Source organism: Camponotus floridanus, unplaced genomic scaffold (assembly GCF_003227725.1).
Source record: "Camponotus floridanus strain SB8 unplaced genomic scaffold, Cflo_v7.5 scaffold22, whole genome shotgun sequence".
Taxonomy (NCBI): Eukaryota; Metazoa; Arthropoda; class Insecta; order Hymenoptera; family Formicidae; genus Camponotus; species Camponotus floridanus.
This window is the reverse complement of record NW_020229348.1, coordinates 383,824-406,575: the sequence shown is the minus strand read 5'-3', so window position 1 is coordinate 406,575 and position 22,752 is coordinate 383,824. Positions and strand designations below refer to the sequence as shown.

At 32.5% G+C, this 22,752-nt stretch overlaps 1 protein-coding gene across 1 annotated transcript in view; it reads right to left on the bottom strand.

Moving 5' to 3' along the window:
* Positions 1-22,752, bottom strand: part of LOC105254215 (ras-responsive element-binding protein 1) — a 66,637-nt gene that overhangs the window by 27,792 nt on the left and 16,093 nt on the right. The gene's annotated exons all lie outside the window — the stretch shown is intronic.

Here is a 22,752-nt window from a genome sequence, read left to right as displayed (position 1 = left end):
TTAAATTCTACGCTTTATCATAGTGCGCTCGCCTACTCGGGGGTTGTTATCGATTTTCTGGTAGCTTATCGTTGCAGGTTTTAACCTACTGGTGACAAACGATAATGAATACATATATCGTCGAGATTAAGTCGTCGCTCGTATTATCGGAAATGTTCGATTCAGAGACACGTAAGGAACAAACTTACGCGATTGACGTGTCGACAATTAATCGGAAATAATTAAAAATCCATCCTTCTCGCGAGTTCGCAGGGCTAAGCTTAAGTGAATCCACCTGTACGATCGGAGTCGCGTGTACGTTGCACTGGTTAATGACATTATCGTCAAATCAGTACGATCGCGAGCGGCGTAATGTCGCATAAATGTCACTTGTCGTAGTCGAGGTGGGCAAAGCGTTCGGCATTTTGTACGCACAACGTAACGCAACGCAATGACTAATACGCATGGCAAAGTGCGAATGACAATTTCGCTATACATTTATTACGGAACGAATTTACGACGCTCGCAATCGTATGACATATACACACGTATACGCCATGTAATTATATGTCATGTGTCGCGTGTCTAATAATGCCATGGCAATTACGAGTCGCGGAAATTTCGCTTGAGGAAAAACCGCCAGTTTGCTCAACTTACTTTAACGAATTCTCGCTGGAAATGAAATGAGTTTTCTCGTCTGGTTCATGTTTACTTTTTTCTAAACTTGCTACAAACACATACGATTCCTTATTAATCCGCTTTGACGATAAACACGATAAAGTGCATGTTATCTCTATATTTTAATATCAAAAATATAACTTAAGATTGTCCCTGTTAAATATTTTGTTAATTTAAAAATTTCTTTTATTTTAAAATTTATATTAATTATACAAAAATATAAATTTCTTCAGCAAGGAGGAATTATCTTTAAATTGCCACTTCCAATTTATATGTTGAGATCAAAATCGGATCTCTTTGAGAAGCAATTCTTAAAAAGCGAAACATTTTCCTCGAGGTGACGTTGAAGGAAAATTTCCATATTTCCGACGTATATTCACGATGACGGGATATAGCGACCTTGTCGTATGAATGATGCCGTGGAAACCTCTATGGTGACGAACAGCGCGAGAAACCTTAGAGGAACGACGGTGGAGAGGCAGTGCGCGGACCATCTGTCCGAAATACTTCCGTCACGAACTTGCGGTGTCGCCGATAGAGAAAAGATCAATGAAATCAGAAATGAGATCGCTATAATTGCTTCCCGTTCGCGCCGGAAGTACAAAGAGCACAATGACGTTCTTCGAGGAATATCCGAACTTCGAGGAATATCCGAGCAAAATAGCGTCATTTCCTAAATAAAGTTGGTGACTAGGGAGAAAATAATATTGAGCGAAAAAAGTAAAAAATCCGATACAAAAACCAACGTAAATTAATCATTATCTCGATCTTTTCGTTTCCGTAATTTTTAGCAATAAAAAATGTGACACAAAACCTCTCTCACAATTAAAATTAATAAATTGGTTTAAAATAATAATAATTAAATTCTAAGTTTTTTATCCGTTCTTAGAAAAGGTCTAATTGTGTAAATTTACAATACTATAGCTATAAATACACAGAGAAAAATGTATGCTGTATTCAAGTAAATATTATTTATTTTAAGTATGTCATCAGGTTTGTATATCAGCAAATATATCGTAAATTCAATACAAGCATTAAATTTAATTAAATATATTCTGAAATTTAGTAAGTGCAATATTTTAATCAAGAATATTAAATTAAAACAAAAATTTGGTTTGCTTATTATATAGAGTTGGCATAAAATAAGTTTGATTTTTCTTTAAACACTTTACAATATTCTTGAAGAGAAAATAAATTCTTCTTTTGAGTACATGATAATGAGATTTTCTAATACTTGTGATGAGTATGTTTTAAAACTATTAGAGAAGAGAATATCTTCTTTAAAGAAAACTTTACAATACTCTTGAAGAGAAAATAAATTCTTCTTTTGAATACATGATAATGACATTTTTTAATACTTGTCATGAGTATGTTTTAAGACTATTAGAGAAGAGAATATCTTCTTTAAAGAACTATCTTTGTTAAAAAAACCTATTAATTCTAAAAAAAGAAAAATAAACTAGTAGTCGCTTTTTTGACAGTAGAATGACATCTTTCTCTGTAGTTATTTCTAATTTTTACTTGCGGTTAGAAGCTAAATTTAAGAATAAAGCTGTGTTTCATTTTTCAATGCAATAAGCTAAGAAGCTGAAGGATTTATAACGAGACAAATTATGAAATTTCTTTCAATATAAAGAAAGATACAATTTTTTGAAAGAAAAGACATTTCGTCTAATGAAATTATTGCCACTAAAAAACAGGGTAATAACTATGATTTGTTTAGAAAGAATTTTAAAGGTTGAAACTTTTCTCCCGTCTCGTCTTTTACGTGTTATACTACAATATATACATGCAATCCCGAAACGCCTTTATTTAAGAAAATTTAAAAAAAATAATTCCTTCAAACAAACTGCGGGAAGCCTCGAATTTAAGATGAAAATATTTGATCTCGAGATCGTAGATGCATATTCACAAAGAGAGGAACGAACTTACGTGAACCAATGACTGCTGTTGCTCATTCGTAGTGCCGGCACGTTTCGTTTGCGGATGAATGAGACTTCGGAAGAGATACACAGAAAGCATAAAAAGCTTGTGTGTTGCTCGCGGAGACGTGATCTGTAATCTGCTCCTCATCTACGCACGCTCGCTTAGATTTATGTGCATCTATGTAATAAAACGTTCACCGACGCAGAGCGGTTTGTTGGCTGCTGGATGATTAATCCGTATCACTCATGCATCGTACACAAACATGAAGATAAAAGTGATACGCGATGTTAAACATTTTCAACAATCCAGATGTCTATTTTTTGCAATTAAATGTCACAGCAATATTTTATTACCTGTAATTATTTTTATAAAATCGAATAGATAACTAAAATTGTTTGATAGCATTTTAACATTCTCCAGAAATTAAAAAATGTTTCTCAAAGATTAAAAAAATATTGTAATATATAATATATTAATTTATTAATTATATAATATATTATATAATATATTATATAATTAATATAATTAATATATTATATTATATAATTAATATAATTATATTATATAATATATTAATATATTAATTTTTTATAAATATATATATATATATATATATATATATATATGTATATGTAAAATATGTCATAAATCATAAACTTAATAATTTCAGATGCATATTATAAAGAAGATGCAACAATAACAGATTCGTCAATGAAAATACAGAAACGAGATACAACTTTATAAGTCGATAGAATTTGATATATTATATCATTCCATATACATTTGTGTACGTAACATATGCACGCACGCGATTGACCGTGCGTGTATGTGTATATGTGTGTATCTGCTGTCGTGTGCACGATAGTTGACTCTCGACGTCGCGTTGCATTATGTCGGGAGGCTGCATCATACGTGGGAGACAGGTAGCTCGCTTCCGGTCGACGGGGACCATTATAAAATGCACGAAACGAAGAGAGAGACTAACGTGATATTTCTCTCGATTCTCGACATTCTCTATGTTCCAGACGTCACGTACGTTATGTCATATGTCATTTGTCTTATCATTATAAATAATGATTTAATATTTATCTAATTTTTTCTTGTCAATAATTAGTCAATATCTTGTTTCACAAGAATGTTAAAAGACAGCAATTGAAGTTTGTAGGAAAATACACACCTTTCATTTTTATACAAGCTGTTTGTAATAATTTGTTATATTATTGTCACGATAGAAGAGATTAGAACATGTGAGATAAATGTTTCAATTAACAAAGTAATTTTTCAAGAAAAAATTCTTACGCAACGCTCGCAATTTTAGTCCCAAAATTACAATAATGCATTCGTAAAATTACAATAATGCATTCGTAAATTTTGTGATTTATAGAAAATGTGTGTCGAAAGAAACTCACGCACGAAATTCTTCCCATTCCTTTTACAACTATTAAGAGTACGCGACCATTTTTAGATATTCAAGGTTAATGTTTCACAGCTCGATTTTTTTTCTACAGAGTATCAAAAGTATGTCAAGTATGTGTACCTGTGCGGCATCGTATCGACTTTCCAGTCTGATCTCGTCGGGAAGCTGCATCACACGTGGGAGACAGGTAGCTCGCTTCCGGCCGGCAGAGACCATTGTGCCCGTTGGCAGAGGCCCGTTTGTGCACAGACGGGCTCACTGAGTTTATATATACTGAGTTTATACGAAAGAGATCGTTTGTAGGACAAAGAGAGAATGGTACATAGAACGGTACGTGAAAAGAAACAGAAACAAAATACTCCTATTGTGTATCCATACAAGCGCGTCGGTTATTCTTGCTATATATAACAACGTCTCCGACCTCTTCCCCGCTTTTTCTTACAAATATATAAATATTCATATCGCAAGGTAATATGTATGTACATACATACATAGAGAAAAATGTATACTGTATTCAAATAAATATTATGTATTTTAAGTATATTATAAGTTTGCATATCCGCAAATATACCACAAGTTTATCACAAGCATTAAATTTAATTAGATATATTCTGAATTTTAGTAACTGCAGTATTTTAGTCAAGAATATTAAATTAAAACAAAAATTTGGTTTGCTTATCACATAAAGTAAGTTTGATTTTTCTTTGCTACAACTTTACGATTATTGAAGAGAAAATAAATTTTTCTTTTGAGTACATAATAATGAGATTTTCTAACACTTGTGATGAGTATATTTTAAGATTATTATCAAGAATATATTCGTTGTATATTTTAAGTTTTAAGAGTATATTTTAAGACTATTATCAAGAATATATTAAGACTATTATCAAGAATATATTCGTATATTTTAAGTTTTAAGAGTATATTTTAAGACTATTTTCAAGAATATATTCGTTGAAGAAAACTATTACTTAAAAAAGAAAAATAAACTGAGTAATCGTTTTTCTTGGCAATAGAATGATATTTTTCTCTGTATACACTACCGCTCATAAGTATTTGACCACCTATCACCTAAAACTTCAAAGACTAATAACTACACCAATAATAAAGGAACAGTTGTGATTTCTTTTCACAAATATTTATTGACATTTAGTAAAATTAATAGCAATAAAATAGCAGTAAAATTTTTGAAAATAGTAACCTATTAAGAAAGGAGGAAAGAACCGTCCCGAACGCCATTTTCCCTTACTACGCCACTGGCTGTAAACATACTCCAGCTAAGCACCTGACAAAGACAACTCTTAGAGCCGAAAAATTCAAATTTCGATTTATCTGACCACAGCACCTTGTTCTAATCACTACTGGTCCAGTCTTTATTGTCTAATCTATTCTAATTTCTTTTTCTTATTTGTTAGTTGAAGGATTCTTCACTGCTCCTTCCGTATAGACCTTTTTCATGAAGTCTCTTTTTAATTGTCGCAATACTTACTAGCTCTATTCAGCCCACATTTATTAGAAAGGCAATTTCAGGTGCTGTTAGGCATCTATTCCATTTGCATATTAAGCATTTTAATACTTTTTATTTAATAAAAAATAAAAAAACTGACAATTTTGTCAACACATTATTCTTAAATGCAACACACGCAGATTAAACAATTGTCGCAAATCTATTTCACAGGACTTATATATACTCTCAGTTATTAAAAAATTACAATTTAATGTAACCTACCTAAACATTTTTTCGAGAAAATCATGTAAATCTGTGACGCAATTTTGACCAGATTTTTCATTTTTCAAATTAAAAAAATTAATGTTGTAAATTCTATTACTGGGAAATAATTCTACTACCTAAATAGATTAAAATATGTGAGAATTAATAATTAAATATATCTTCTTAAACAGATATTCACAAAACTCAGAAAATTATAAATTTTTAGTTTTTAGGAAGGTGGTCAAATTATAAATTTTTAGTTTTTAGGAGGGTGATCAAATACTTATGAGCGGTAGTATATCTCCCGATGCGATACAAACATTATATACGACGAACGTTTTTAAAGTTGATACATCAAGGTGCGCGTTAAAATTTGGTGGAGCAATAGTTTCTCTTCGGAATAATTCATCTCCTTTTTAATTCCTTTCCTCTATCTTAAATTAGTGGAAATTTAATTCTCTCTCGATGAGTCTGTTCGAATCTATTCTTACAGATTTTCTAACAACAATGAATACAAACATAAATGCGATAAAAGTTTAACATATTCATCATATTCATGCACAAGATATAAAAAATAAGATATATAAAATAACACTCTATATGCGGTTTGTTCTCGGAAACAAAACAAATGTGTCACTTACTTACATTTTATCTTTCTTTTACTCCTTCAATGGTATATTTTTTACTTCAGATTTGAATAGATCTGAATCTGACAATTACAAATGATGTAGAGAAAATAAATTAGTTTATTTTACAAGATGTTAAATACAAAAATATGGAAAATTTATATTGATAAACATTTTTGATTTTATTACTATTAAACACACATTTCTCTCATAAAAGTGAAAATTAATATAAAATTTAGTAACATTTATATATTTTTCTAAAGTTTTTATTTTTTAAAATGTATCTCATATATTAATTTGAAATGAAAAAGGTTATCATTATATATATATATATATATATATATATATATATATATATATACAATGCGGTCCTTTACTAAACTATAATGATTAGTAAATTGAGAATTAAAGCAAAATTACTTTCTTGTATAAAATTAGATAAATATATTTCAGTATTATATATTAATCACTCTTATAGATTTTGCTAGTTTATTCCATTAGATATAAAGTCAAAATCAATAATCAAATTCAATATTCTCAAATGATGATCGTCGCATAAAAACTATTTTGTACTTTCTTTCCTCTGCATTAATTATTTAAATTATAATGGGATCTACGACAATATAATTTACCCTCCCATTATATCGTTAACGATAATAAAATTTACATGACATTCCGTTGAAGAGATTCGCGCATAATTTTATCTGGGCGATCACATTTATCGGACCTTAAAGGATTAGGTCGAAACATTCTCTCGTACAATTTCTCGATATTTCTCTCGTTTTCTTGTCATGCCAGCTATTTGCACATCTGTAATCCACTTGTTTCTGGCGAGTGTTTTATTTACGAGTTTCTCGTGATCGCGCGAAAAGATTGCACCGTAATGAGAATCGACAATCTCGCGATTACATTCATCCTGCGCGATTATCTCCTTATCTCGCCCTGTTTTCGGGAATATTTTGACACTCGTCATCGCTTCATCGTTACAAATAGCAGCTCTCCGATGTAGAGATACGCGCGGTTGAGGAGATACGTGCGTATGTGAGAGAGAGTTTGTCGAACGGATGACAAAGGCGTGTTCTTTCGACGCGAGAAGATAATGTACGACGTTCGTGTACACAGGTGCTGAGAGGAGGCCACGCAGATGCTGCGTCTAATCGTAAGAGCGGCCGGACGTATTGTACGTTACGGAGAGCGTGCGTTATCGCAGTTAGCCCGGTTTAGCTGGGTTAACCGATCAACGACTGGAAAAGGGTTTCACTTGGATTATTCACTTGGGTACTTTTTGTAGTCCGGCATCAGACAATCGCCTTTCCTATAAACACAAATATAGGACGCGCCGTCATGAACTCTCGGTTGAGAACTTTCATGAACGAGCGACTTTTCAAGGCGGTCGCGTCGATTTGAGGAAGCGATCGGATATATATATATATATATGTATAATTTTTTTTATAATGTTGATAATGTTTTGTAGGAAAATATATTTAATAATATATAATATTAATATTTATAAAAATATATTTAAAAAATAATATATATATTCTTCTTATATAATCTTTTTTTGATTTCTTTTGATCCCCTTTATCTCTTCTTATCAATAGCTGGGGGAAAATTTAATATTAGGAGATGCAATTTCAGTAGACAGTATCTCTTGATTCACAGTTATCAAGAAAATTTCTTGATATTTTTAAAAAGTTAGAAAAGATGCCTTGATAATTCAATGATAAAACCATGTGATATCATTTAATCAAAAATTTCGTCTTTTAGCATCTATTATGAAAACAAACAAAAAACATTTAAAATAAAATTTTATATACAGAATGTCTCAGACTTAACAAATCCGCCGTTAATGATAGATCCCTGAGATCATTTGAAGACGAAAATTCTAATATCAAAATGTTGAGGAAGATATAGATTTCGACGCTACAGAAGATTAAAGATTACCAATCGACGCGTTACGTTAGTCTGTGATATCGATAGAGGGATCAATATAAAATAAAAAATATAAAATAAAAAATAGGACTTTGCAATATATCCTCGTATATCTTCTTACATAATTTCCTTTTTAGTCGGGAGAAAATTTAGCGTCAGGAAACGCGATTTCAGGTAGAGAGTGCCTCTTGCTTCGCTCTTGGTTATCAGGAAAATATCTCGATGTTTCTAGAGAGCTTGAAGAGATGCATCTCGCTGGGTAATTCGATGATGAGACCGCGCGATAGTTTCCTGCGAGCGCTGGCTGCCGTCAATTATTCGGAGTCCACTTTTGGACTATGGCATGACTAAGAGCAGTGCTGCCTCGTCGCTCGTGCAGCAGACCGCGAAGATGTAATAATTCTTTGCGCTCATGCGAGCTGCTCCTCGCCGCTCGCACGATGATGCTCAGGCGAACGGCAGCGACGACGATGGCGACCGCGGGAGAGGGCGAGGGAGAGGCACTCTTGCGAGATGTGCGCGTTCACGGTACGCCGATTTTCCGCTCACGCCCGGAGATTCTGCTCCGCAGAGGTATATGATTCCCCGCTTCCTTCTGTCGTTAGCTCGCGCAACCGTACCGCGAATCAATCCCCTCGTCTCTTCGTCTCGCGCCAAGGATGTGCGTAATGCATGATTCGATGATTTCTGACAAAGTCGCAGGATGATTCTGGTCTTTGGATCAACACAAAATATGTTATACGTGATGCATAATGCATTTGTTGTATCTTGAATTCGAGACTATGATAGGACACGGATGCTTTGGAGTTTCTTCCAGTAATAAACACCGGAAATTCAGAGAGATGATTGTCAGTTGGTGATGTTCGAAGCGATTGTATCGAAGATATGATCTTAATCCAAAGAAAATAGCTCGCACTAATGAGTTATTATACATCTGCGAGATAATAAGGTGATACGCAGACGTGCGATGAATAAATAATTACGTGAGATGGAGAAAACAATGAGGTTTGAATTGAAGCTGGTAAAATTACTATTGCGTACATGCACTGTGTTATCCTTAGTCGAGTCATATTTTTTTCTAACGTTTGCGATAATAAATTTTTTATTTATTTATTTTTTTCTAACTTTTGCGATAATAAATTTTTTATTTATCGAAATCAAATTCTGAAAGCTTCAAGAAATCATAAAGGTTGAAAGTTTAAGAGAAAAATATAAAATATAATAATTAACATAAGAGTATTATAGAGACCCCATATTTTTTGTGTACTGTATTTTTTAAACAAAATTATTAATATTACAATATATATGTATGTATGTATGTAATATTTCATCTCGCAAATGTAACCTTGGCAGCACTATGCTGGCGAGTGGATAAAAATGAGATTTTATAAGATATACGAAATGCTAAAACTCGTTTAATTACGATTATGGTGATCTTCTCTCACGGTCAGAGATTCTGTTCTGTGCTTCCCTTTCTCATTAACTTAGTGCTCGTAACTTTTTTATAATATTACGGTACTGTACTACCAGCTCCTTCTACATCCCGAGATAAAATAAAATATGCGGAAGGAAGTACAAGTATTTCTTTTAATTTAAACATTATGAATCAGAGCGTCCACACATTCTTTCTCTCTAGCTTAATTCGTAATTGACTCACAATTAAATTAAGCATCAAATATAAACTTCAAATTTGTGTGACGCAAATTTATTTATAATAATTCATCAGCGGAATTAAATCTTTACTCTTCCAATTTATTCAAAATAAAATTATACTATATAATTTTGAATAATGAAAGAATTAATAAATCTCTTATATTTTATAAGAAATGCGAGGAGAACAATAATACATTCTAAAGTTTTATATAAAAAGCTTGCAAATTATTCGTTTAAAGGTTAATTAGCGGGAGATGATTCGTTAAATTAGCTTGACAAAATAGCAACGTGCGTGAGATCGGTGGAAAGGAAAGGGAACAAAAAAAAAGATGTCTTTGTCGCGCGTCGATTATCGCAACGTTAATTATCGTTTTAATCGTGCGAATCTATTCCGACTATTTCGCGTTGTTAGCCTACGCGCGATCGCGTAGCCCGATAATGCAACACTAACACACAGTTGCCACTGGAAAACACATCTTGCACGCGAGGCCTCCTGTCATCTTCGTGTCCGCGAATTCCGTCTACCTTACTTGAGCGCACCGCCGTCATTACCGTAACGTTACACTCATTTCTGTTACTTATTGTCGCAAATGTGTCTCGTCGTATAAATTCGCGAGACATGTTATTACAGTAATAGAGTAGCTGCGTGCACGCACGACACACACATTACTAGGCGGGGGGAGGGGGCGGATACGCGAAATTCCTTCATCTTGCGAATCCTGAGATATACGTTTTATGCATATCTCGTAACGAAACAAATTTCGTTTATTGCTCTTATTATTTTCCTACCATTTCCTTTATTGTCTCAGAAAAAAAATCACCAGCTTATCTGCATCTGTATCTTCGAAAACTTCGAAACGGATTTTACACATATACAGGATTAGATAATAAAGATAATGTTCTGGAGTAGAAAGCGGGTAATCGTTGACATTGTTCGCTATTACTTGGCCATTTCGCCTAAATACAAGATGCTTTAGAAAGCAGATCAAGAGTAAATGTATTCCGGAATCGATCGAGTTTTTACATCGCCGCGATACTTTGACAATTTTGCAAAGTGCTTGGCTCACACCTCTCTCCTAAATCTGTCGGAGAAAGTCAATTTGACTCTCAAATGAGTCCGTTTTAATATTTCTACGCAATTCTTCTTCTGCCACAAAAAAAAAAAAAAGAAAAAAATTCACGCAATGTAAATGAGATCAGAAGAAATGCATCGCCGTGCATTTCGTCATCTTGGAATGACTCAATTTCGAAACGCAAGTATGTACGTATATTGGATATACATATATGCTCCATAATTGTCGGTTACTTTCTTCGGATTAGGAAATCACCGTCTTGATGCATTCCTGCTGACGATTTTGAGAATTCGCTCGACGTCTCTCATGCCGATCGCGACCTCATACATCCGAGGAATTCGTCCGAATGCAAAATTCGGGCGTTTCGCCATCGCAGCGAGCCCCCTCGGCGATACGATTCTCGCGCTGCTGCGAGTTCCGTTTTCTTTCCGCATTGTCTTGCACACAAGACACGACTTTGCGCAATTTTGAAATACTTTCCTTAGCAACGGGCGACAAACAACGATAAATTCGCGCGGCGCGCACACCCACGCGATTGAGTGCGCGCGCGTGCGCTCATGTGCGCGAGTGAAGAAAGCGCTCGTTTGCGTTGACTCGCTCGGAAATCTGAAACCGATGCGACGGATGATTTCGCAATCTCAGAGAGAGGGAGAGAAACGTCTCGCTTCTTGTCGAGCGATTTGTAGAAATTATAAAAGTCGAAATACCGGACGATGCAAAATATTGTGCTAAGAGTTTTTTTTTTATTATACGTGCATTATCGTAAAATAATTTTTTTCAATGACAATAAAGAGAAAGAGCTTTTTTCGCTTTGAGCAAGGGGAGGGATATTATTGCGATCGTAAGCTTTTAGAGATGAAAGGAGAATAATTGATATTCGCATATCGCGAAGAAAAAAAAACACGTTAAGAAAAGTATAAAGGATTTTCGTGACGTTTACATTTGACAATTTCCTTTACATTTTTCTATTTTTTTATTTTCTTTTATTTTCTACAATTTTCGGGGACTTTCTTAAGATCATGTTTTTTCCTAAGAAATAAATAAGAGAATGAATACCGTCCAGATTTTTCTTTTTCTCTTTCTTTTTCTCTCTATTGTCATTGAAAAAAATTATTTTACGATAATGCACACATAATATAATTGTTTTTTCAGAATTTATATTCTAAGCGATCTTTTAGAATGCAAGAGAGTTTTGAGATTTATAATCGAAAGAGATTGCGGTCGCGCGTTAGCTCGGCTGGAAACCAGAAACCGATGCACCAGAAAGCAGGCACGCGCGTGAATGTGACGTGCGTGTGTCGATGCACGGGATCGCGCGCTCTCATCGATTTTTTTTTCTTGCAATCCCCGCGACGTCGCATAAGCGAATTCCACCGAAGACCGCGACTTCCGGACCTTCGGAGCATCCCGAAGCCGAAAGACGAGACGAAGCCGCAGATTGCGCAAGATCCACGTCATTTGATCTGAACGACATGAGATGTACAGCGAAACAATACACTTGAAGCGTCACACATCCACCGATCTCCGGATACGGTATCACTGCGCTGGCAACCGGAAACCCGCCCATGATCCTTGAATCTTGCCATCTTTCAGGAAATATAGTCTGAATAGTAACCGAAATATGATTTTAAATATTCTGCACATAATGCCCGTATATGCTATACCTTACACGTTCGTAGAATGACATATGCATATCAGCCAGACAGAAAGGCGTCAATAATAACAGTCATCAGTTTTAATAACCTAAACCAAAGCACAACGCGTTGTATGTAAATATAATCGATAATAACATACAACAATCTCGAAAATTTAATAACTGATAATAATAATATTACATAATAATAAAATATTATTACATTTAATAATAATAATAATATTATTACTAAATAAATACGATAAATCTCTAATGGCAAAAATAATAAATAATCAATAATAATAGTATCAATCAATAGTAATAATCAATAATAATAATCAAAATAATAAATACATTTAATAATAATAATAATATTATTACTAAATAAATACGATAAATCTCTAATGGCAAAAAATAGTAATAATAATCAATAAATTTTTTTTGGTTAAAAGATGATTATCTATATATGTATAAACATTCATATACACATCGTTAAATTCTTATCTGGACTAATCGACGCCCGCAATATAATGCAATCGTATGTATATGTATATTTCAATGCCATGAGATTACCATCGATCGTCGACATAAAATTTCCGATATGCACGGCCATACCAATCTGTCGCGTAATGCGTGTCACATGCCACTCGTAGAAAGCAACGGTGCCAGGGGCTTGACGTATTGATGTTTTGTTATGCGCGAGCCATCATTTCCTTCTTCTGCTAGCAAGTCCTCTCTGCTAGCAAGCTCTCCTCTTCGGAAGAGACGTATCGGTTGCAGAGCAATTGCCGCATCCTAAGTATTCGTCATCTCGGACCATTTCAGTTGAAACATGTGGCTTTCAATAGAAAAATGTGTGTTCTTCAAAAATGTGGCTTTTCAAAAATATTACTTTTATTTACGTCGAGTGAGTTCCATTGAATTCATGCTTGAGATTTTTTGTGAAAAGAGAAAGGCTTTTGCATCTTTTGAAGAAATATTGTTTTATTTAAGGAAGTTAAATTTTATCTTTTATATATGTGAGTCTAAATAAAAAAAACAAAGCTATGTATTTATTTAGTGTGTTGTCCAATTCTTTTTTTTACAGTTTCTCTTATTTTCTTTTACAGTTCTCTTTTTCAACTTATAAAATTGGTAGTACCATAGTGTCCGTGAAATGGACATAAAATGTAATAGCAGACAAATAAATATAATATAGTAGTAGTAAAATAAAATAACAAACACTTTACTTTGCCTAAATTATTAGCACGCTTATTTTTTTCCTACTTTTAATAATAAATGTCTGCGTTCAGCAGAAGCTGCTTTAAAACTGTTGTAAAATTCGTGAATCTGATTGGCGCATGCTCTTAGATTAAGCCAAAATTCAGAGCATATGTCAATTAGATTCATGAATTTCACAACAATTGCAAAGCAACTTTTTCTATTGAACGCAGCCAAACTCTAAACTTAGTAAACGTTATTATTTTGTGTAAACAAAAGTACCTCTACGTCTGTTTTTTTTTTCTTTAAAATTTATGTTTACAGTATCAAACACATAGAAGATTACTCTTCGATAAAATAAAATTTTAATTTACACCAGCGACTCGTGAAAGAGGCAACGACACATTGCAGGATCGGCCATTGCGTAATACTCGTAGAACGCTAATTGTAAGGGGAGAAAAAATCACAATGCCCCGAGCGAGGTTGCATCGATAGATTGTTATGCGTCGAACGTCATTTCCTTCTTCTGATTGTGAGCTCTATCGAGAAGAGGAACGCTAGAGAACGTCGACAAAAGGAGCCGCACGGAAGCAAGAACAAATAGTTTGATGGATGAGAGTGGAAGTATAATAAACAATAAGAGTATTCGTGGAACTATTTTTCAAGCATGAATAGCTGTCTCTGTAACCTTTTGTTGCTTCATCCATATCTTCTGTTCAGCCTAAAAAAAATGCCTAAAAATTTTTTTCTATTTTCTACCGATTTACAATTTAATTAAGTAATACTAAGATTAAATAATGCTTATAATTAAATAATGCTAAGATTATTATTCTTAAAGATTATTCATATATAGAAAATAATAAAAGATATATTTTTCTCTTTTTTTGTTTACAATTTTTTAACTTTCAATATCAAAGCTTGGTAAAATTAATTTTTAAATTCTTGACAAAATGAAATGTACTTAAACTCAAATAAAGAAATTATATTTTATCATCTTTTATTTCTATTATATTAGGAGCTAAAAATTTGGCATTTATTTTTAATAATTCATAAAATTAATTTTTTTAATACCGAGAAAAAAACACTGTCAAATCAAGAGAATGAATCAACAGAGTGTCGCAAAATTTGCGGATTTTCCTGTAACACGTCACCGATATACAGGTACAATCGAGACCAACGTATCGGTTTGTTATGCGTGATACGTCATTTCCTTCTTCTCGACTACGAGGATTGGAGAAGTCGAGGAAGAGGAAGCCGAGACGAGAAACAAGACACGAGGAGCCACGAACCAGACGGACAGGAAGTGGTAGAAAATTATAAAGTGGTTGAACGTGGCACGTGTGTTGAACATCTCGCGATGTTGATTCCATCGACGAAGCGATCTCGATTCCGGGCAAACTGGCCCTTGAGAAGAAATGGTCCATTGAAAAACGAGACGCAGTAGGGAAACGGAAAGGTCGAGCGCAGCAATAAAAAGGGTACCACTTGGCAAGAGCTTGCGAGTCATACATTTTCACTTCCCTCCCTTCCTTTTGCCCTTTGTATCTCTATTCTTTCGGTGTCTTTACATCTTTACTTTCACAACCGGTTTTTTTTGTAAAGAGATTCTCTCTCGGATATATTATATATATACGTGCGACACAGCCATTCTCGCGTAGCAGACGGCACATCTCCGGATTTAAGATAAAATTCCATTTATTTTTTAGAGAATATCTAAATGTAAAAATGGTGGGTGTGTATATTACATATAAAGTTCTCTTTTCCGAAACATTCTCTTTACGTTTAATTTTCTTTCTTATTGCGAAAAACAATTTTTACACATATGTTTTTTTATTTTTTTTTATTAAATTATTAATTATTTTATTATTAATTATTATTTTATTATTAATTATTTTGTAATTATTTTGAAAATTTCTATTTTTTTTATTTTATATATATATATATATATATATATATATAAAATCTTTAATAATATAAAAAAATTAATACAACAATTTTTAAATTATACATAATAAAATGTGACAAAATATTTATATATCTAAATACATATAAATAATATGCATACATATATGTATATATATATATATATATATATAAATAATACATATAAATAATACATATAAATAATATGTATACATATATGTATATATATATATATATATATATATATACATATATGTATGCATATTATTTATATGTATTTAGATATATAAATATTTTGTCACATTTTATTATGTATAATTTAAAAATTGTTGTATTAATTTTTTTATATTATTAAAGATTTTTGGGTCTATCTAAAAGAAAATATACGTATGATATAAAGAGAAAGTCGATTATAATAAAGCTGTGTAAAATAACAAACTTGAACGCCTTCTACGATGAGAAAAGGATGTCCTTCTTCGATAAATCGCGAGGTTATTATTGTTCGATATGATAAGACTCATCGTCTTTATATCATCCGGATAACGCGGGTCGAAATAAAGCACGTGGTTTTTGAAGGTTACCGCATCCTGTGTGTATACTTATCTCTTCTAATTTTTATTTTATCAGATTCTCACTTCTTCCAAAACTTGAGAAATTATCTCGATGATAAAGAATACACGAGATATTATTTTATTTATATTATTATATATTGTGTAAAAAATCATACAAAAATAAATTATATGTAATATCTGAATAAAGAAATTATATGAATTATACGTAATATAAAGAGAGAAATAATTAAATATTAGTGTCTAATAAAAACATTGTCATTAATTAAATTTGATTATTAATCATCTAAATCGATTAGATATTCGATTAAATTGATAATGTACGTAAGACAAGTTCCACGTATACAACGAGATATAGTAATTCGACGAGGTGAAAGGTCTCGTTAAGAAGCTCCATTCCCAGCATACATGCGTTAGTAAACGCTATTAACGATTCGCTATCATCTCTATAATTCTTGCGGGAGAAAAGAATAAAAGAGAAGGGAGGGGGGGGAAGGGGGAGACGTTATGAGCGGAAGCTCGAGTCCTAATAGAATTATGAAGTTTAATTATGGAATTACGTAGTTTCTCGCCTGTACTCCGCGGAGAACCGCGTTACTCCGCGTAGGTTATTATATTCGGTAGGTTCTCGTCAGGTTTTTTTTAAAACTCGTCCCGCTCTCTCGAGCGCACTCGTATGGTCGGTGGCAACCTTTAAAAAAAGTATATAACGAGCCCGTGGCTAATTTGCTCGTGGCGAGCCGTGTCATGTCCGCGATATCGTGCAGCACGTTCCTTTTCACGCGTGTTTACGCAAGTACTATCGCGCGACGAGTTCGTATGTGCGTGTGTCGCAAGAGCGTATTATCACGTAAGTTACCTGTTCCCCAGATCCAGATGTCAAATTTTTGGGCGTGGGATAATCGCTCGAGCATACTTGATTATCATACCAATACATACGCAGAGAAAGGTCGATTCTGACGTTATCAATTTTTGACGTTTCTCGTATATTAAGAGTTGATTCAAAAACAATTGTATATATTATTGTACATACATATATTATTCATAGATATGAATATATATATACTCCTGGACAAAATTAACGCATTATTTTCTTTCACTTTTTCTTTAAAAGCTGATATTTAAATTTTAACGAAAATTTAAAAAAAAAATTATGCGTTAATTTTGTCCAGGAATGTATATATATATATATATATATATATATATATATATATATGTATATATAACAAATAAGATAATTTTCTGTACACATGAAATTAATATCGTTTCATAAAGGCTTCATATTGCAAAAAATATCTTTCTAATAATATTTATATATAGATACTATATTTAGATTAAATATTATTTATTCTCTTTTTTTCCAAGAGTTGAGATATTTATTTTCTAAAAAAGGGAAATTGTATCATTAGCTAAGAAACGTATAAGAAGAAATTAATAATCTTATATTACTATTACTTGTTATTGCTTAATTATTCTTTTGAAAGTGAGTTTCAGTTCTACAAGTTTCAGCTATAAAATAAATCTAATGAGATTAAGTACAGGAGTTTTGTTACTTCGTTGACTCAAGTAAGATTAATTGTAAGTCAAGAGGTCGATAACAAAATATATTCTTTTTTAGCAAAACATGATTATTCAGCGAAACGTCATACGTTGATTAATTATTCTTACGAGTTTATGACTCACATCATAATAAATTATTGCAACTCCTACTAATTTGTTAATTGATTAGTTAAATAATAATTAATTACTAATATAAAAAATAAATTACTATTTATATATAGAAAGCTTAAAAAGTTATTTTTAAATAAAAAAAATATACTATAATGTTAATTCTTATTTCTTCGCAGAATTTTCATTTGCATCTTATAAAATCATATAAGAAAATCTCTTCGCGATGGTTCGAAAATAATCATTCATATTGCTTTATGCGTTTCGAAAAAATGCATATCAATTCGTATCATGTAAACAATTTGATGTACAGAGCAAGGGAGGCATTCCTCGTTAGATTATAATTGCAGTTGCGAAGCAATTAATCGGAAAGCCAGCGATATAAAGCATCATGCCGGACATTACGCGAATATGGGAATCAAAGTGAGGCGTTGCCTTTCAATGCGCGTAATTACGAGTCTAGCGAGCAGTGAGAATCTATGTAAAGCGCGCTGCAGCGGCGAGAGTGAAATGAGCGGCCAGAGATAAATCAGCGGCGCGTTTTCTTTTCCTTACCGGAAGGGGGAAGTCATATTCTAAAAAGCGGCAAGTACCTGGTTCGCGATCGCCGCGTGTACCTCAATTCGCTTATAAATAGATACATCTAGATTGAAATGGATCGCTTCCTTCTCCGATGAGAGAAAGAGAGAGAGAACGAGAGAGGTAATTAACATTCGCGGAATTAAAATAGAAACTGTTCTCTTTATAAGGCATAAGGTATTATGCTATCTCGCAATATGTCGTATAATAATTCATTCTTACATGTCGTTTCAACTCTCAAGCAATAAACGTTTGTATGGAAAAATTTTTGAGAAAGTCTTGTACATATTTTTTTAGTTTTTAATATTAATCATATATATATATATATATATATATATATATATATATATATATATTTTATTTTTTAATTTTATACTTTCTTTTAATTTTAATATTAATTATATATATTTAAAAGAATTTTTAATATTAATAGGTTATAATTTAATTATTATTAAAGAGAGAGAAAGAGAAAGAGAGGACGACAAATGACTAAATAAATCTGACTATATTTTCTTATAAATTTCAGAGGATTGTTGAAAATTTTATTTATATAAATATAACTTTAATTAAATTTGACAGAATATATTGAGAGATTGATACGTCGTTATCCTTTACGATTTATTAATAATGGTGAATAAAGGAAAAGAAAAGTTTTGCTCGCCATCTCTTTCACTCGATCATTTCGTGGACTTCATCATCGCCTTATCGGTCAATCACGAAGCGTGCCTTCGTTACTCGACGAATTCAAGTCATAAATAAAAGCGCTTCCTCATCATTTTCGAGACTTTCCTAGTTCCTCTCCGATGAGCCACCCTGCGTGATGCTCTTACGTATACCGTCTCTACGTGTGTACCAATCCGCGCACCGACACGCTTTTGCTACCTGCAAAGCACATGAACACACCCACCCACATACATAAATATACGAGCAGACGTGGATTAAATCGGTATCAAAGAAAGAGCGAAAGTCATTATTCGTCGATGTAGATTTTAATTTGGGTTAGTAGAAACGCTTTACAAAATAGGAAAATCACAGAAAATTATCATAAAATATATTTTTAATAACGTATCTATAGCTATTGTTTTAGAGAGAAATAAATTATTCTAGGCAAAAATATCTCCAATATTCTGGACGAATAGATATTGGAGATATTTTTGCCTAGAATGATTTATTTCTCCCTAATGATTTTTGTCTAGATTATCCTCCATCTCTAAAATTTGACATTTATTCTACAATAACAATATTTATATTGCTTTGTAACATTTATAATTTGAAACACATATGATAGTCTATCAATCATTACATTATTATCGAATTATTTTTAATATCCTTTGCAATTTAGCTCTCTCTCTTTCTCTCGAGTCTGCGAACGTCTATAGAAATATACATATATGCGTAAAGTTACGCATCTTATGCAAAAGCATATCTTTGACTTTCTCGAATAAACGCTAATAAAAAAGTATGTATATATTGTAACGGATCTCGCTCTCGACATCGCGAGAAAAGATTAAATTAAATACAGGATATCCCGGTAGTATAAAACTTGCGCTGCCTTTTATACGTACATAATTGGCACTGGATGTTCTCTCTCGTCGAAAATTTTATATCGACTTGGCAAATTAATCAACACCAAAAATCAACTCGGCCTCCTAGTGAATTGAGGCACTTTTAAAATTAATAAGAATTCTTCATCTCTTTCTCTCAATTAACCTGAATTCTGAAATATATGTTTCCCTTAATAGAGCAAATTAACATTACTTTGAAACTGTTGCTGTATCTTTTTCGCGCCAATTTGATGGTGTACTCGGTGTGTTTTTTTTATGTGAGACAGACCGTATACATGTATGTCTTTCTACTTCTCCTCCTCTTCCTCCTCCTCCTGCAGGTATCCGCTCTACGAGTACGCTTGTTGCTCGCGCGTGCGTTCGCGTATGCTCGAGTATCTCGGCTGGCTGGTCGCCGGTTTCTCTCGCGCTAATTAGCAAAAGTTTGCTGTGCAATAAACGCGTCTAGTTTTACGTAATCCCGGACTGGACACTCGCGCGGATACGACGCGCACAAAGCCGCTCATTAATGGCGTATCCAATCTGTCCTACTGCATCAAGATTGCTGAAATAATCTCACCAGACTTTCCTCGTTTTTTTTCTTATCTATGGGCGAATACTTTTTATGGAATTTCGATGTAATTGTTATATAAGATGGAATCTTAGCAACGGATTGTTATTTGAGAAATATTTTAATGTATGTGTACTTTGCATGTATAAATAATAAATTTTAATTTAATTCAAATTAATCTTAATTCAAATTTATCTTCCTAGTCATCTTTCTTACGTTTATAATATTATATGTTGTCGTGCAATATTACCTCATAATTAAAATTGCGATATTAAATCTATAAAATATTCTGTATCTTTTTTTTTTTTTTTATTTCTTCCTCTGAATTAATTTGTTGTTTTAATTTCAAGATGTTGATAAAATAATGATATTTCCATAGACTTTCAAAAATGTCTTTACCAAAATTTTGCATCAATTCTCATTAAAAGAGAAATATATTTAAATTCGAGCTTCATATATTTTTTAAAACATTTCATTATACGTATATCGTTATCCTGTTTACACACTTTGCTCACAGTGATGTACCGAGAACGCATACTGATCATATCCGCAAGCATCGAATAGAGCCCAGCCTCTCTCTTCCTGGATCGGCTCGCTATGGTGCCCTGGCCAAGAGTAGCGCTTATTTCCCGGAAAATTTCCTCGTACGTTCACCAACTATTTCTGCACGAATAATTTCGCGGTGCTCGCTTCGACGTTTCGATCAGTGATGCTTTAGCAAGAGGAAGAAAGAGGGGAAAGGGAAGGCAGGAGGAAGAAAGAGTTTAATTCTTGAATAAAATTCTGAATACTATAAAGACCAGAGAAAAAGAAATAAAAATCTGAAGAAATCAGGAAGATTAGGTTTTGACATTTGTGACAACACAAAAACCTAATAAAAGTATGTAATAATAAATAATAATATTAAAAAAATCAACAAATGTGCATTTAATAATAATAATTCATTGCATTACAGTCCCGGGTGAACCAACATCCAACACTATTCTTCTCCAGCCACAGTATCCAAAATTGAAAAATTCTTGTTTAAACTTTTAAGAAAAAAAAGAGAGACGAAATTTTTCAAATGATTTTCAAAGATTTTCAAAAGATTTTGACAAAGAGTTCTTTTACATTTTTTCAGATAAAAATTTAACAAAGAATAAAGTCCTTTCACATTTTTTCAGACAAATTCCTTTTACAGAGATTTTACACAGATTCCCTTTACAGAGATTTACGATATTTCTCAAAAAATAACTCTCTTATAGGTTTCTAAAATTCCTTTTACACGCTTTTATTTTAAGCTGAAAACAAGTTTTTCACAAAGTTTTATCGAAATCGGAGGTAACCGAAACTATACGGAAAAAAATTCTGGAATATCATTCAATTAAATATCCTTATAAAATTGATAATTTGAAATATATACGTCAATGAAAAAAATAATATATAAGAATTCTTTTTAGCTAAAATTTAATTGCATTTAATAATATACATTTTCAATATGCATTTGCATATTGAAGATGCAATTACACTTCCGTTAAAAAACAAATACTTGCATTCTTATATTATTTATCATCGACGTATATATCTCTCAAATTATCAATTTTAGAAGCATATTTCTGCACTTAATTGAATGATATTCCAAAATATTTTTCAATTAGGTACTGTGCTTATATCAAATTACTTTTTAATCAAATTACTTAATTAATTTCAATAAATTATAATCTATCAAATTTTGGAACCGATATTTCACCGAATAAGAAAATAGGATGTTTCGATAAATTATTAGGTGTCAGATTAAGTTAATAATCCTACTTTAAAGTATCTTACTTAAATTATACTTGGAACAACAAACACAGGTAAATCGCAGGTAATAAAATTGAAACCGCACAAATAAATTATAATACAATTTCCTCCGATACATTATATTTCTCAAATCAGTCTTTTTTTTCACGAGCGATATCACTAATCAACATACATGATCACAGGCCGTGTCAACGTGTAACGGGGCAATCGGGCAGAAACGGTAGATGAGAGCGAGAAAGAAATGAATGAAGAGAAAGAAGAAGAGAGGATAGAGAAAAGAAATGAAGG